The following is a 16,633-nucleotide window of genomic DNA, read 5'->3' on the forward strand; positions in this document are numbered from 1 at the left end:
CTGAAATCTTTACATTGCAGTCTGTAGTTATCGAGGTTAACTTTTAACAATTGCAATGCGAAAATGCTCGACGACGAAGCTTTCGCAGCATTTATCGTCATTTCAGAAAAAACGTGAGTTACTCCGCCGTCATCGCAAAAGTTTAACACTTTGACGACCGCACTTTTCGTTAAAAATTTGTCAGCTTTGTGACAAATTGGCAGGATGATGACATACTGTCATATAATTCATCAATAAACAGTATTTAATAACCAAAATATAGAATATAACAGTGATATAACTATCTAAAATATAATAATATACAGGTTTATACTATACAGAGTGTCCAAAAACTATTGTATTTCTAAGAAATGAACGATTCCTGAGGTCATTTGGAGCAACTTTTTCCTTAGCAAAAATGAAATCCGCGGCTTCGTTTACAAGTTATTAACGAAAAACAGTGACCAATGAGAGGCGATGGCGCTTGAGAGCCCGCAGCACGTGGCTTTGACAGAAGGTCGAGACGGATTCGGGCTGCGTTTGAAGTATTGAACAAGTCACGGAGCGTGAATTTTACAAATTTTTTTTATTACGTAACAGTGATATTTTTAAGAAAAACGCTGTTCACCTTTACTTTAGAACGCCTGAAGAATATTTACCAATTTTTCGAAGCCGAAATAGTAAGTAGTTTAACCGTGACAGCCGTTTCAATTATTAATTGAGCCGATTACAGTGAAGATCAACAATAAGAAATCCCGTCAACTCACGTAAAAGATGTTTGTTTCAATAATTTCGTATCTAAACAAAATTCAACGAACGATTCTCAAAGCTAATCCAATAATAAATCGCGCAAAGAACATGAGGGATATGTTCCGCGTTAATAGTATATAGAAGCTATCTATATTAATAAAGCATACGCAGCACGACCGCTTGACACAACACCGTCCCTACCATACAATAGATTCCGAAAATGACCAAAAACGACCCCATCTGCACTGCAAGCGCCTTTCTACAAACAAATAAGCGACCGTAGCAATAGTATCTAATTATCCGAAAGGCCGTTATTTCCTGCCTGTAATATTTCCTTCAACGCTGCCTACATCTGGTCGCCAAAATTCTTGTTGAGGATTGTCGAGCGAGGGTTTTATGGCGGGGGGCCATGTGCTTGGGACCCGTGAAATCGGCTAGGGTATGGGCCTGTCACCCGCTCCATGTTGAAAGGAGTTTTCCGGTCGCCCCAAGGCACATGGTCCACACTCTTGGCCATCGACAGTATTGCCCGCCATAAACACTGGACCCTAGGCCCATGGCGCGCCGCGGGTCGCGGGAGACGGTATGTCTTCGGACAAGGGGCAGTTTAGGAAATGGTTTGCAGATGTCGGGAATTTCCCAGGCCCATCCGCGGCCTCGAACTCCCGTGCAAAGATGCGGTACTGCCCCTTCTTAGGTCCCAGGCGTTGTCTTTCGGGCTCGTCGCGATTGGGCGGCTTTCCTCAACACCCACCCCTAATTTACTAGGGTAGGGAGGACCGAGGTGTCGTTATGGGCGAACCTCGGTCTACAGATCAGATACCGTTTGGATACCGTTTGGATACCATTTAGACACCATTTAGATACCTTTCAAAACTCGTTCACCCTCGCAACTCAACATTCTAGTATCTCCACCGGAGAGTGTAAATAAATTGTTTTGCCTCACTCACGGTGTAAAGTTTGTTCCTCCCGATAGGGGAGGTGGTCCTTCGAACATTCACTAGTCGACACAGTACGTGTAAATTTCACAAGGCTCGACCGATTCCTAAAAATCGACCGCGAGCAATAACAATTCTCTCACCGTCACGTATTCCCTTTACCTTCTGCACTCACAGGTACGATTCATACCTGAAAATGACTGTTTGTTCGGGGCGGTCACCTTTTCCCTTGCTCACAATTTTTTGACCAATCACTCAAAACGACCGCTTACCTTCCTACATCCAGAAAACTTGAAAAAAAACATCCAATCCGACGGGCTCAGTAAAAACTTCACACCCATAACGAATCTTCTTAAAAGGCAAAACAGACAACGAACGGACAGATACTAACCAAACATCAACGCGTAAAGACTTCGGTCAAGACTCCGTCGATAGTCTCACCATCAACCCAATTCATTCTAAGCCAAGTACAGTTAGTCACCCTAGCGTTAAAAATGGTTATGTTATGTTACGGTTATGTAATGGTTACGGTTATATCAGCCAGTGTTAAAACCATTCTCTATCAACCTACCATCCGTATCACTCAAAAGAGCCATAAGAAATCGCGCAGACCGTCTCTCTCATTCAATCGTGTCATTCATGATTGAATCGGAGATTTACGATCTCCGTAGATCTAACAGTTCATTGTTCGATCTCACCGGGAAAACGTGAGAAAACATATGATTAGGCTTCAAATTCATGCGAAACACATGATTTAGCTTCAAATTCATGCGAAACAAACGAGTTAGCTTCAAATCGATGCGAAACACATGATTCAGGTTTAAATTATTGCGAAACATATGATTTAGCTTGAAATTCATGCGAAACACATGATGTAGCTTCAACTCAATGCGAGACACATGATTTAATTTCTAATTCATGCGGAACACATGATTCAGCTTCAAATCAATGCGAGACATATGATTTAGCTTCTATTTCATGGGGAACACATTATTGAGAGTCAAGTTCATGCAAAACACATGATTTAGGTTTAAATTCTTGCGAAACATATGATTTAGATACAAATCCATGCGAAACAAAAGATTTAGCTACAAATCCATGCGAAACACATGATTTAGCTTCAAATTCAAGGGAAATACATGATTTAGATTCGAATTCATGCGAAACACATGATTTATATTCAAATCCATGCGAAACACATGATTTAGATTCGAATTCATGCGAAACACATGGTTTAGATTCAAATCCATGCGACACAAACGATTTAGCTTCAACTACCTGCGATATAAAGGATTTAGCTTCAAACGCATGCGAAACAAACAAGTTAGTTTTAAATCCATGCGAAAAACGTGATTTAATTCCTAATTCATTCGGAACATATAATATAGCTTCAAATTCTTACGAAACATATGATTTGGGTTCAAATTCATGGAAAACACATGGTTTAGCTTCAAATTCATGCGAAACACATGGTTTTGCTTCAAATCAATGCGAGACACATGATTTAGCTTCTATTTCATGGGGAACATATTATTGAGCTTGAAATTCATACGAAACACATGATTTAGGTTTAAATCATTGCGAAACATATGATATAGCTACAAATCCTTACAAAACACATGATTTGGGTTCAAATTCATAGGAAATCACATGGTTCAGCTACAAATCCATGCGAAACACATGATTTAGCTTCAAATCCATGAGAAAGACATGATTTAGATTCAAATTCATACGAAACGCATGAATTAGGTTCAAATGCATGCGAAGCACACGATTTAGCTTCAAATGCATGCGAAACACATGGTGTAGCTTCAAATCAATGCGAAACAAATGATTTAGCTTCAATTACTTGCGATATAAATGAAATAGCTTCATATGCAGGCCAAACAAACGAGTTAGCTTTAGATCCAAGCGAAACACATGATTTAGCTTCAGACCAATCCGATGTAGATGGTTTAGCTTCAAATCGGTGCGAAACAAATGATTTAGCTTCCAATACTTGCCATATAAGTGATATAGCTTCAAATGCAGGCGAAAAAAACGAGTTAGCTTCAAATACGAGCGAAACAAATAATTTAGCTTCAAATACATGCTAAACAGATGGTTTAGCATCAAATCCAAGCGAAACTCATGATTTAGATTCAAATCAATGCGATGTAGAAGGTTTAGCTTCTGATCCGTGCGAAACAAATGAATTTGCTTCAAATTCTGGCGATATATGTGATATAGGTTCAAATGCAGGCGAAACAAATGATTTACCTTCAAATATTGCGATATAAATGAAGTAGCTTCAAATGCAGACGAAACAAACGAGTTACCTTCAAATGCATGCGAAACACATGATTTAGCTTCAAATTCATGCGAAACTCATGGGTTAGCTTAAAATTCATGCGAAACAAATGATTTAGCTTCAAATACTTCCTATTTTAGTGATATAGCTTCAAATGCAGGCTAAACAAACGAGTTAGCTTCAAATCCATGCGAAACACATGATTTAGCTTCAAATCAATGCGAAGTAGAAGGCTGAGCTTCAAATCCATGCGAAACAAATGATTTAGCTTCAAATATTTGTGATAATAGTGAAATAGCTTCAAATGCAGGCGGAACAAACGAGTTAGCTTCAAGTCCATGCGATACACATGATTTAGCTTCAAATCAATGCGAAGTAGAAGGCTTATCTTCGAATCGATGCGAAACAAATGGTTTATCTTCAAATACTTGTGATATGCATGATTTAACTACAACAGCATGCGAAACAAACGAGTAAGCTTCAAATAGAAGCGAAACACATGATTCAGCTTCAAATCAATACGAAGTAGAAGGCTTATCTTCGAATCCATGCGAAACAAATGGTTTATCTTCAAATACTTGTGATATACATGATTTAGCTTCAAATGCAGGTGATACAAACGAGGTAGCTTCAAATCCAAGCGAAACACATGATTTAGCTTCAAATCAATGCGAAGTAGCAGGCTTAGCTTCAAGTCCATGCGAAACACATGAGTTATCTTCAAATCAATGCAAATCGCATGATTTAGCTTCAAATCAATGCGAAGTAGAAGGCTTAGCTTCAAATGCATGCGAAACATATGATTTAGGTTCAAATCAATACGAAGTAGGATGCTTCGCTTCAAATATATGCGAAACACATGAATTATCTTCAAATCAATGCAAATCGCATGATTTAGCTTCACATCAATGCGAAGTAGAAGGCTTATCTCCAAATCCATGCGAAACAAATGGCTTAGCTTCAAATAATTGTGATATACATGATTTAGCTTCAACAGCATGCGAAACGGACGAGTTTGCTTCAACTGCATGCGAAACACATGATTTAGCTTCAAATTCATTCGAAACACATGGTTTTGATTAATATTCATGCGAAACAAATGGTTCAGCTTCAAACACTTGTGATATACATGATTTAGCTTCAACTGTATACGAAACAAATGGTTCAGCTTCAAATACTTGTGATATTCATGATTTAGCTTCAACTGCATGCGAAACAAACGAGTTATCTTCAAATCAATGCGGAGTAGAAGGCTTAGCTTCAAATCCATGCGAATCAAACGGTTTATCTTCAAATACTTGCGATATACTTGATTTAGATTCAAGTGCGTGCGAAACAAACGAGTTAGCTTCAAATCCAAGTGAAACACATGATTTATCTTCAAATCAATGCGAGGTAGAAGGCTTAGCTTGAAATCCATGCTAATCAAAAGGTTCAGATTCAAATACTTGTTATATACATGATTTAGATTCAACAGCATGCGAAACAAACGAGTTAGCTTCAAATCCATGCGGAACACATCATTTAACTTCAAATCAATGCGAGGTAGAAGGATTATCTTCGAATCCATGCAAAACAAATGGTTTATCTTCAAACACTTGTGTTATATATGATTTCGCTTCAATAGCTTGCGAAACAAACGAGTTAGCTTCAAATCCAAGCGGAACACATAATTTAGCTTCAAATCAATGCGAAGTAGAATGCTGAGTTTCAAATCAATGCGAATCAAATGGTTTAGCATCAAATACTTGTGATATACATGATTTAGCTTCAACAGCATGCGAAACAAACGAGTTAGCTTCAAATCCATGCGAAACACATGATTTAGCTTCAAATCAATGCGAAGTAGAAGGCTGATCTTCGAATTCACGCGAAACAAATAGCTTAGCTTCAAATACTTGTGATATACATGATTTAGCTTCAACTGCATGCGAAACAAATGAGTTAGCTTCAAATCCATGCGAAACACATGATTTAGCTTCAAATCAATTCGAAGTAGAAGGCTGATCTTCAAATCCATTCGAAACAAATGGTTTAGCTTCAAATACTTGTGATATATATGATTTAGTTTCAACTGCATGCGAAACAAACGAGTTAGCTCCAAATCCAAGCGAAACACAAGATTTAGCATCAAATCAATGCGAAGTAGAAGGCTTAGCTTCTAATCAATGCGAAACAATTGACTGAGCTTCAAATACTTGCGAATATAAGTGATATAGCTTCAAATGCAGGCAAAACAAACGAGTTAGCTTCAAATCCATGCGACACAAATGATTTAGCTTCAAATACTTGCGATATAAGTGATATAGCTTCAACTGCATGCGAAACAAACGAGTTAGCTTCAAATCCATGCGACACAAATGATTTAGCTTCAAATACTTGCGATATAAGTGATATAGCTTCAACCGCATGCGAAACAAACGAGTTAGCTTCAAATACAAGCGAAACACATGATATAGCATCATATTAATGCGAAGGAGAAGGCTTAGCTTCAAAACCGTGCGAATCAAATGGATTTGCTTGAAATACTTGTGATATACATTATTTAGCTTCAACTGCATGCGTAACAAACGAGTTAGCTTCATATCCAAGCGAAACACATGATTTAGCTTCAAATCAATGCGAAGTGGAAGGCTTAGCTTCAAATACATGCGAATCGAATGGTTTAGCTTCAGATACTTGTTTTATACATGATTTAACATTCTACTACATGCATAACAATAGAGATAGCTTCAAATCCAAGCGAAACACATGATTCAGCTTCAATTCAATGCGAAGTAGAAGGCTTAGGTTCAAATCCATGCGAAACAAATGGTTCAGCCTTAAATACTTGTGATATACATGATTTAGCTTCAACTGCATGCGAAACAATCGAGTTAGTTTCAGACACATGCGAACCACATGATTTAGCTTCAAATTCATGCAAAACACATGGTTTAGCTTAATATCCATGCGATACAAATGCTTCAGCTTCAAATACTTGTGTTATATATGATTTCGCTTCAACAGCTTGCGAAACAAACGAGTTAGCTTCAAATCCAAAGGAAGCACATCATTTAATATTAAATCAATGCGAAGTAGAAGGCTTAGCTCCAAATCAATGCGCAACTAATGGTTTAGCTTCAAATACTTGTGATATACATGATCTAGCTGCAACTACATGCGAATCAAACGAGTTAGCCTCAAATCCAAGCGAAACACATGATTTAGCTTCAAATCAATGCGAAGTAGAAGGCTTAGCTTCAAATCCATGCGAAACAAATGGTGCAGCTTCAAATACTTCTGATATGCATGATTTAGCTTCAACTGCATGTGAAACAAACGTGTTAGCTTCGAATTCAAGCGAAACACAGGATTCAGCTTCAATTCAAAGCGAAGTAGAAGGCGTAGGTTCAAATCGATGCGAATCAAATGCTTTAGCTTCAAATATTTGTGATATACATGATTTAGCTTCATCTGCATGCGAAACAATCGAGATAGCTTCAAGTCCATGCGAAACATATGATTTAACTTCAAATCAATGCGAAGTAGAAGGCTTAGCTTCAAATCCATGCGAAACAAATGGTTCAACTTCAAATACATGTGATATTAATGATTTAGATTCAACTGCATGCGAAACAATCGAGTTAGCTTCAAACCCATGCGACACACATGATTCAGCTTCAAATCAATGAGAAGTAGATGGCTTAGCTTCAAATCCATGCTCAACGAATGATTTAGCTTCAGATACTTGTTTTATACATGATTTCACATTCTACTACATGCATAACAATAGAGATAGCTTCAAATCCAAGCGAAACACATGATTCAGCTACAAATAAATGCGAAGTAGAAGGCTGAGTTTCAAATCAATGCGAATCAAATGGTTTAGCATCAAATACTTGTGATATACGTGATTTAGCTTCAACAGCAGGCGAAACAAACGTGTTACCTTCAGATGCATGCGAAACACATGATTTGGCTTCAAATCAATGCGAAGTAGAAGGGTTATATTCGAATCCATGCGAAACAAATGGTTCAGCTTCAAACACTTGTGATATACATGATTTAGCTTCAACTGCATGCGAAACAAACGAGTTAGCTTTAAATCCATGCGAAACACATGATTTAGCTACAAATCAATGCGAAGTAGAAGGCATAGCTTCAAATCAATGGGAATCAAATGGTTTAGCTTCAAATACTTGTGATATACATGATTTAGCTTCAACTGCATGCGATATGAACGAGTTAGCTTCAAATCCATGCGAAACACATGATTTAGCATCAAATCAATGCGAAGTAGGAGGCTTATCTTCAAATCCATGCGAAACAAACCGTTTAGCTTCAAATACTTGTGATATTCATGATTTAATTTCAACTGCATATGAAACAAACGAGTTAGCTTCAAATCCATGCGAAACACATGCTTTAACTTCAAATCAATGCGTAGTAGAAGGCTTAGCTTCAAATCCAAGCGAAACAAATTATTTAGCATCAAATCAATGCGAAGTAGAAGACGTGGTTTCAAATCCATGCGAAACAAATGGTTTAGCTTCAAATGCTTGTGATATTCTTGATTTATATTCAAGTGCATGCGAAACAACGAGTTAGCTTTAGATCCAAGCGAAACACATGATTTAGCTCCAAGTCAATGCGAAGTAGAAGACATAGCTTCAAATCCATGGGAAACAAATGGTTTAGCTTCAAATACTTGTGATATACATGATTTAGCTTCAACAGCAGGCGAAACAAACGTGTTACCTTCAGATGCATGCGAAACACATGATTTGGCTTCAAATCAATGCGAAGTAGAAGGGTTATATTCGAATCCATGCGAAACAAATGGTTCAGCTTCAAACACTTGTGATATACATGATTTAGCTTCAACTGCATGCGAAACAAACGAGTTAGCTTTAAATCCATGCGAAACACATGATTTAGCACCAAATCAATGCGAAGTAGAAGGCATAGCTTCAAATCCATGGGAATCAAATGGTTTATTTTCAAATACTTGTGATATACATGACTTAGCTTCAACTGCATGCGAAACAAACGAGTTAGCTTTAAATCCATGCGAAACACATGATTTAGCACCAAATCAATGCGAAGTAGAAGGCATAGCTTCAAATACATGCGAAACAAATGGTTTAGCTTCAAATACTTGTGATATACATAATTTAGCTTCAACTGCATGCGAAACAAACCAGTTAGCTTAAAATCCATACGAACCCCATGATTTAGCTGCAAATCAATCCGAGGTAGAGGGCATATCTTCAAATCCATGCGAAACAAATCGTTTAGCTTCAAATACTTGTGATATACATGATTCAGCTTCAACAGCATGCGAAACAAACGAGTTAGCTTCAAATCCTTGCGAAACACATGATTTAGCTTCAAATCAATGCGAAGTAGAAGGGTTATATTCGAATCCATGCGAAACAAATGGTTTAGCTTCAAACACTTGTGATATACGTGATTTAGCTTCAACTGCATGCGATATGAACGAGTTAGCTTCAAATCCATGCGAAACACATGATTTAGCATCAAATCAATGCGAAGTAGGAGGCTTATCTTCAAATCCATGCGAAACAAACCGTTTAGCTTCAAATACTTGTGATATTCATGATTTAACTTCAACTGCATATGAAACAAACGAGTTAGCTTCAAATCCATGCGAAACACATGCTTTAACTTCAAATCAATGCGTAGTAGAAGGCATAGCTTCAAATCCAAGCGAAACAAATTATTTAGCATCAAATCAATGCGAAGTAGAAGACGTGGTTTCAAATCCATGCGAAACAAATGGTTTAGCTTCAAATGCTTGTGATATACTTGATTTATATTCAAGTGCATGCGAAACAAACGAGTTAGCTTTAGATCCAAGCGAAACACATGATTTAGCTCCAAGTCAATGCGAGGTAGAAGACATAGCTTCAAATCCATGGGAAACAAATGGTTTAGCTTCAAATACTTGTGATATACATGATTTAGCTTCAACAGCAGGCGAAACAAACGTGTTACCTTCAGATGCATGCGAAACACATGATTTGGCTTCAAATCAATGCGAAGTAGAAGGCTGATCTTCGAATCCACACGAAACAGATGGTTTAGCTTCAAATACTTGTGATATTCATGATTTAGCTTCAACTGCTTATGAAACCAACGAGTCAGCTTCAAATCCATGCGAATCACATGATTTAGCTTCAAATTCATTCGAAACACATGGTTTAGCTTAATATTCTTGCGAAACAAATGGTTTAGCTTCAAATACTTGTGATATGCATGATTTAGCCTCAACCGCATGCTAAGCAAACGAGTTAGCTTCAAATCCATGCGAAACACATGATTTAGATTCAAATTCATGCGAAACACATGGTGTAGCTTAATATTCATGGGAAACAAATGCTTCAGCTTCAAATACTTGTGATATAGATGATTTAGCTTTAACTGCATGCGAAACAAACCAGTTAGCTTCAAATCTAAGCGAGACACATGATTTAGCTTCAAATCAATGCGATGTAGAAGGCTTAGCTTCAAATCTATGCGAAACAAATGGTTCAGCTACAAATACTTGTGATATACATCATTTAGCTTCAACTGAATGCGAAACAAACGAGTTAGCTTCAAATCCATCGAAAAACATGATTTAAGTTCAAATCAACGTGAAGTAGAAGGCTTAGCTTTAAATCCACGCGAAACAAGTGGTTTAGCTTCAAATACTTGTGATATACATGATTTACCTTCTACTGCATGCGAAAATAACGAGTTAGCTTCAAATCCAAGCGAAACACGTGTTTTAGCCTCATATTAATGCGAAGTAGAAGACTGATCTTTGAATCCATGCGAAACAAGTGGTTTAGCTTCAAATACTTGTGATATACATGATTTAGATTGAACTGCATGCGAAACAAACGAGTTAGCATCAAATCCAAGCGAAAAACATGATTTAGCTTCAAATCTATGCGAAGTAGAAGGCTTATCTTCGAATCCATGCGAAACAAATGGTTTAGATTTAAATACCTGTGATATGCATGATTTAGCTTCAACTGCTTGCGAAACCAACGAGTTAGCTACAAATCAAAGCGAAATACATGATTTAGCTTCGAATCACTGCGAAGTGGAAGGCTGATCTTCGAATCCATGGGAATCAAATGGTTTAGCTTCAAATACTTGTGATATACCTGATTCAGTTTCAATTGCATGCGAAACAAACGAGTTAGCATCAAATCCATGCGAAACACATTATTTAGCTTCAAATCAATGCGAAGTAGAAGGGTTATCTTCGAATCCATGCGAAACAAATGGTTTAGCTTCAAACACTTGTGATAAACATGATTTAGCTTCAACTGCATGCGAAACGAGTTAGCTTTAAATCCATGCGAAACACATGATTTAGCTTCAAATCAATGCGAAGTAGAAGGGTTATCATCGAATCCATGCGAAACAAATGGTTTAGCTTCAAACACTTGTGATATACATGATTTAGCTTCAACTGCATGCGAAACAAACGAGTTAGCTTCAAATCCATGCGAAACACATGATTTAACTCCAAATCAATGCGAAGTAGAAGGCTTTGCTTCACATCCATGCGAAACACATGATTTAGCTTCAAATCAATGCGAAGTAGAAGGGTTATCTTCGAATCCATGCGAAACAAATGATTTAGCTTCAAACACTTGTGATATACATGATTTAGCTTCAACTGCATGCGGAACAAACGAGTTAGCTTTAAATCCATGCGAAACACATGATTTAGCTCCAATTAAATGCGAAGTAGAAGGCATAGCTTCAAATCCATGGGAATCAAATGGTTTATCGTCAAATACTTGTGATATGCATGACTTATCTTCAACTGCATGCGAAACAAACGAGTTAGCTTCAAATCCATGCGAAACAAATGATTTAAATTCAAATCAATGCGAACTAGAAGGGTTATCATGAAATCCGTGCGAATCAAATGGTTTAGCTTCAAATACTTGTGATATATATGATTTAGCTTCAACAGCATGCGAAACAAACGAGTTAGCTTCAAATCCATGCGAAACACATGATTTAGCTTCAAACCAATGCGAAGAAGAAGGATTATCTTCGAATCCATGCGAAACAAATGGTTTAGCTTCAAACACTTGTGATATACAAGATTTAGCTTCAACAGCATGCGAAACAAACGAGTTAGCTTCAAAAACCATGCGAAACACATGATTTAGCTTCAAATCGATGCGAAGTAGAAGGCTTATCTACGAATCCATGCGAAACAAATGGTTTAGCTGCAAATACTTGTGATATACATGATTCAGCATCAGCTGCATGCGAAACAAACGAGTTATCTTCAAATCCATGCGAAACACATGATTTAGCTTCAAATCAATGCGAAGTGGAAGACTGATCTTTGAAACAATGCGAAATAAATTGTTTAGCTTCAAATACTTGTGATATACATGATTTACCTTCTACTGCATGCGAAAATAACGAGTTAGCTTCAAATCCAAGCGAAACACGTGTTTTAGCCTCATATTAATGCGAAGTAGAAGACTGATCTTTGAATCCATGCGAAACAAGTGGTTTAGCTTCAAATACTTGTGATATACATGATTTAGATTGAACTGCATGCGAAACAAACGAGTTAGCATCAAATCCAAGCGAAAAACATGATTTAGCTTCAAATCTATGCGAAGTAGAAGGCTTATCTTCGAATCCATGCGAAACAAATGGTTTAGATTTAAATACCTGTGATATGCATGATTTAGCTTCAACTGCTTGCGAAACCAACGAGTTAGCTACAAATCAAAGCGAAATACATGATTTAGCTTCGAATCACTGCGAAGTGGAAGGCTGATCTTCGAATCCATGGGAATCAAATGGTTTAGCTTCAAATACTTGTGATATACCTGATTCAGTTTCAATTGCATGCGAAACAAACGAGTTAGCATCAAATCCATGCGAAACACATTATTTAGCTTCAAATCAATGCGAAGTAGAAGGGTTATCTTCGAATCCATGCGAAACAAATGGTTTAGCTTCAAACACTTGTGATAAACATGATTTAGCTTCAACTGCATGCGAAACGAGTTAGCTTTAAATCCATGCGAAACACATGATTTAGCTTCAAATCAATGCGAAGTAGAAGGGTTATCATCGAATCCATGCGAAACAAATGGTTTAGCTTCAAACACTTGTGATATACATGATTTAGCTTCAACTGCATGCGAAACAAACGAGTTAGCTTCAAATCCATGCGAAACACATGATTTAACTCCAAATCAATGCGAAGTAGAAGGCTTTGCTTCACATCCATGCGAAACACATGATTTAGCTTCAAATCAATGCGAAGTAGAAGGGTTATCTTCGAATCCATGCGAAACAAATGATTTAGCTTCAAACACTTGTGATATACATGATTTAGCTTCAACTGCATGCGGAACAAACGAGTTAGCTTTAAATCCATGCGAAACACATGATTTAGCTCCAATTAAATGCGAAGTAGAAGGCATAGCTTCAAATCCATGGGAATCAAATGGTTTATCGTCAAATACTTGTGATATGCATGACTTATCTTCAACTGCATGCGAAACAAACGAGTTAGCTTCAAATCCATGCGAAACAAATGATTTAAATTCAAATCAATGCGAACTAGAAGGGTTATCATGAAATCCGTGCGAATCAAATGGTTTAGCTTCAAATACTTGTGATATATATGATTTAGCTTCAACAGCATGCGAAACAAACGAGTTAGCTTCAAATCCATGCGAAACACATGATTTAGCTTCAAACCAATGCGAAGAAGAAGGATTATCTTCGAATCCATGCGAAACAAATGGTTTAGCTTCAAACACTTGTGATATACAAGATTTAGCTTCAACAGCATGCGAAACAAACGAGTTAGCTTCAAAAACCATGCGAAACACATGATTTAGCTTCAAATCGATGCGAAGTAGAAGGCTTATCTACGAATCCATGCGAAACAAATGGTTTAGCTGCAAATACTTGTGATATACATGATTCAGCATCAGCTGCATGCGAAACAAACGAGTTATCTTCAAATCCATGCGAAACACATGATTTAGCTTCAAATCAATGCGAAGTGGAAGACTGATCTTTGAAACAATGCGAAATAAATTGTTTAGCTTCAAATACTTGTGATATACATGATTTTGCTTCAACTGCATGCGGAACAAACGAGTTAGCTTCAAATCCATGCGAAACACATAATTAAGCTTCAAATCAATGCGAAGAAGAGGGGTGATCTTCGAATCCATGCTAATCAAATGGTTCATATTCAACACTTGTGATATACATGATTTAGCTTCAACAGCATGCGAAACAAACAGGTTAGCTTCAAATCCTTGCGAAACACATGATTTAGATCCAAATCAATGCGAAGTAGAAGGCATAGCTTCAAATCCATGGGAATCAAATGGTTCAGCTTCAAATACTTGTGATATACATGATTTAGCTTCAACAGCATGCGAAACAAACGAGTTAGCTTCAAATCCAAGCGAAACACATGATTTAGCTCCAAATCAATGCGAAGTAGAAGGGTTATCTTCGAATCCATGCGAAACAAATGGTTTAGCTTCAAATACTTGTGATATACATGATTTAGCTTCAACAGTATGCGAAACAAACGAGTTAGCTTCAAATCCAAGCGAAACACATGATTTAGCTCCAAATCAATGCGAAGTAGAAGGCATAGCTTGAAATCCATGGGAATCAAATGGTTTATCTTCAAATACTTGTGATATACATGACTTATCTTCAAATGCATGCGAAACAAACGAGTTAGCTTCAAATCCATGCGAAACACATGATTTAAATTCAAATCAATGCGAACTAGAAGGGTTATCATCAAATCCGTGCGAATCAAATGGTTTTGCTTCAAATACTTGTGATATACTTGATTTAGCTTCAACAGCATGCGAAACAAACGAGTTAGCTTCAAAAACCATGCGAAACACATGATTTGGCTTCAAATCGATGCGAAGTAGAAGGCTTATCTACGAATCCATGCGAAACAAATGGTTTAGCTGCAAATACTTGTGATAAACATGATTCAACATCAGCTGCATGCGAAACAAACGAGTTAGCTTCAAATCCATGCGAAACACATGATTTAGCATCAAATCAATGCGAAGTAGGAGGCTTATCTTCAAATCCATGCGAAACAAACCGTTTAGCTTCAAATACTTGTGATATTCATGATTTAACTTCAACTACGTGTGAAACAAACGAGTTAGCTTAAAATCCAAGCGAAACACATTATTTTGCTTCATATCAATGCGAAGTAGAAGGCTGTGCTTCAAATACAAGCGAAACACATGATTCATTATCAAATCAATGCGAAGTAGAAGGCATAGCTTCAAATCCATGGGAATCAAATGGTTTAGCTTCAAATACTTGTGATATACATGATTTAGCTTCAACAGCATGCGAAACAAACGAGTCAGTTTCAAATCCATGCGAAACAAATGATTTAGCTTCAAATCAATGCGAACTAGAAGGGTTATCATCAAGTCCGTGCGAATCAAATGGTTTAGCTTGAAATACTTGTGATATACATGAATTAGCTTCAACTGCATGCGAAACAACGAGTTAGCTTTAAATCCATGCGAAACACATGATTTAACTCCAAATCAATTGCGAAGTAGAAGGGTTATCATCGAATCCATGCGAAACAAATGGTTTAGCTTCAAACACTTGTGATAAACATGATTTAGCTTCAACTGCATGCGAAACGAGTTATCTTCAAATCCATGCGAAACACTTGATTTAGCTTCAAATCAATGCGAAGTGGAAGACTGATCTTTGAAACAATGCGAAATAAATTGTTTAGCTTCAAATACTTGTGATATACATGATTTTGCTTCAACTGCATGCGGAACAAACGAGTTAGCTTCAAATCCATGCGAAACACATAATTAAGCTTCAAATCAATGCGAAGAAGAGGGGTGATCTTCGAATCCATGCTAATCAAATGGTTCATATTCAACACTTGTGATATACATGATTTAGCTTCAACAGCATGCGAAACAAACAGGTTAGCTTCAAATCCTTGCGAAACACATGATTTAGATCCAAATCAATGCGAAGTAGAAGGCATAGCTTCAAATCCATGGGAATCAAATGGTTCAGCTTCAAATACTTGTGATATACATGATTTAGCTTCAACAGCATGCGAAACAAACGAGTTAGCTTCAAATCCAAGCGAAACACATGATTTAGCTCCAAATCAATGCGAAGTAGAAGGGTTATCTTCGAATCCATGCGAAACAAATGGTTTAGCTTCAAATACTTGTGATATACATGATTTAGCTTCAACAGTATGCGAAACAAACGAGTTAGCTTCAAATCCAAGCGAAACACATGATTTAGCTCCAAATCAATGCGAAGTAGAAGGCATAGCTTGAAATCCATGGGAATCAAATGGTTTATCTTCAAATACTTGTGATATACATGACTTATCTTCAAATGCATGCGAAACAAACGAGTTAGCTTCAAATCCATGCGAAACACATGATTTAAATTCAAATCAATGCGAACTAGAAGGGTTATCATCAAATCCGTGCGAATCAAATGGTTTTGCTTCAAATACTTGTGATATACTTGATTTAGCTTCAACAGCATGCGAAACAAACGAGTTAGCTTCAAAAACCATGCGAAACACATGATTTGGCTTCAAATCGATGCGAAGTAGAAGGCT

Source organism: Megalopta genalis, unplaced genomic scaffold (genome assembly GCF_051020955.1).
Source record: "Megalopta genalis isolate 19385.01 unplaced genomic scaffold, iyMegGena1_principal scaffold0026, whole genome shotgun sequence".
Lineage (NCBI taxonomy): Eukaryota > Metazoa > Arthropoda > Insecta > Hymenoptera > Halictidae > Megalopta > Megalopta genalis.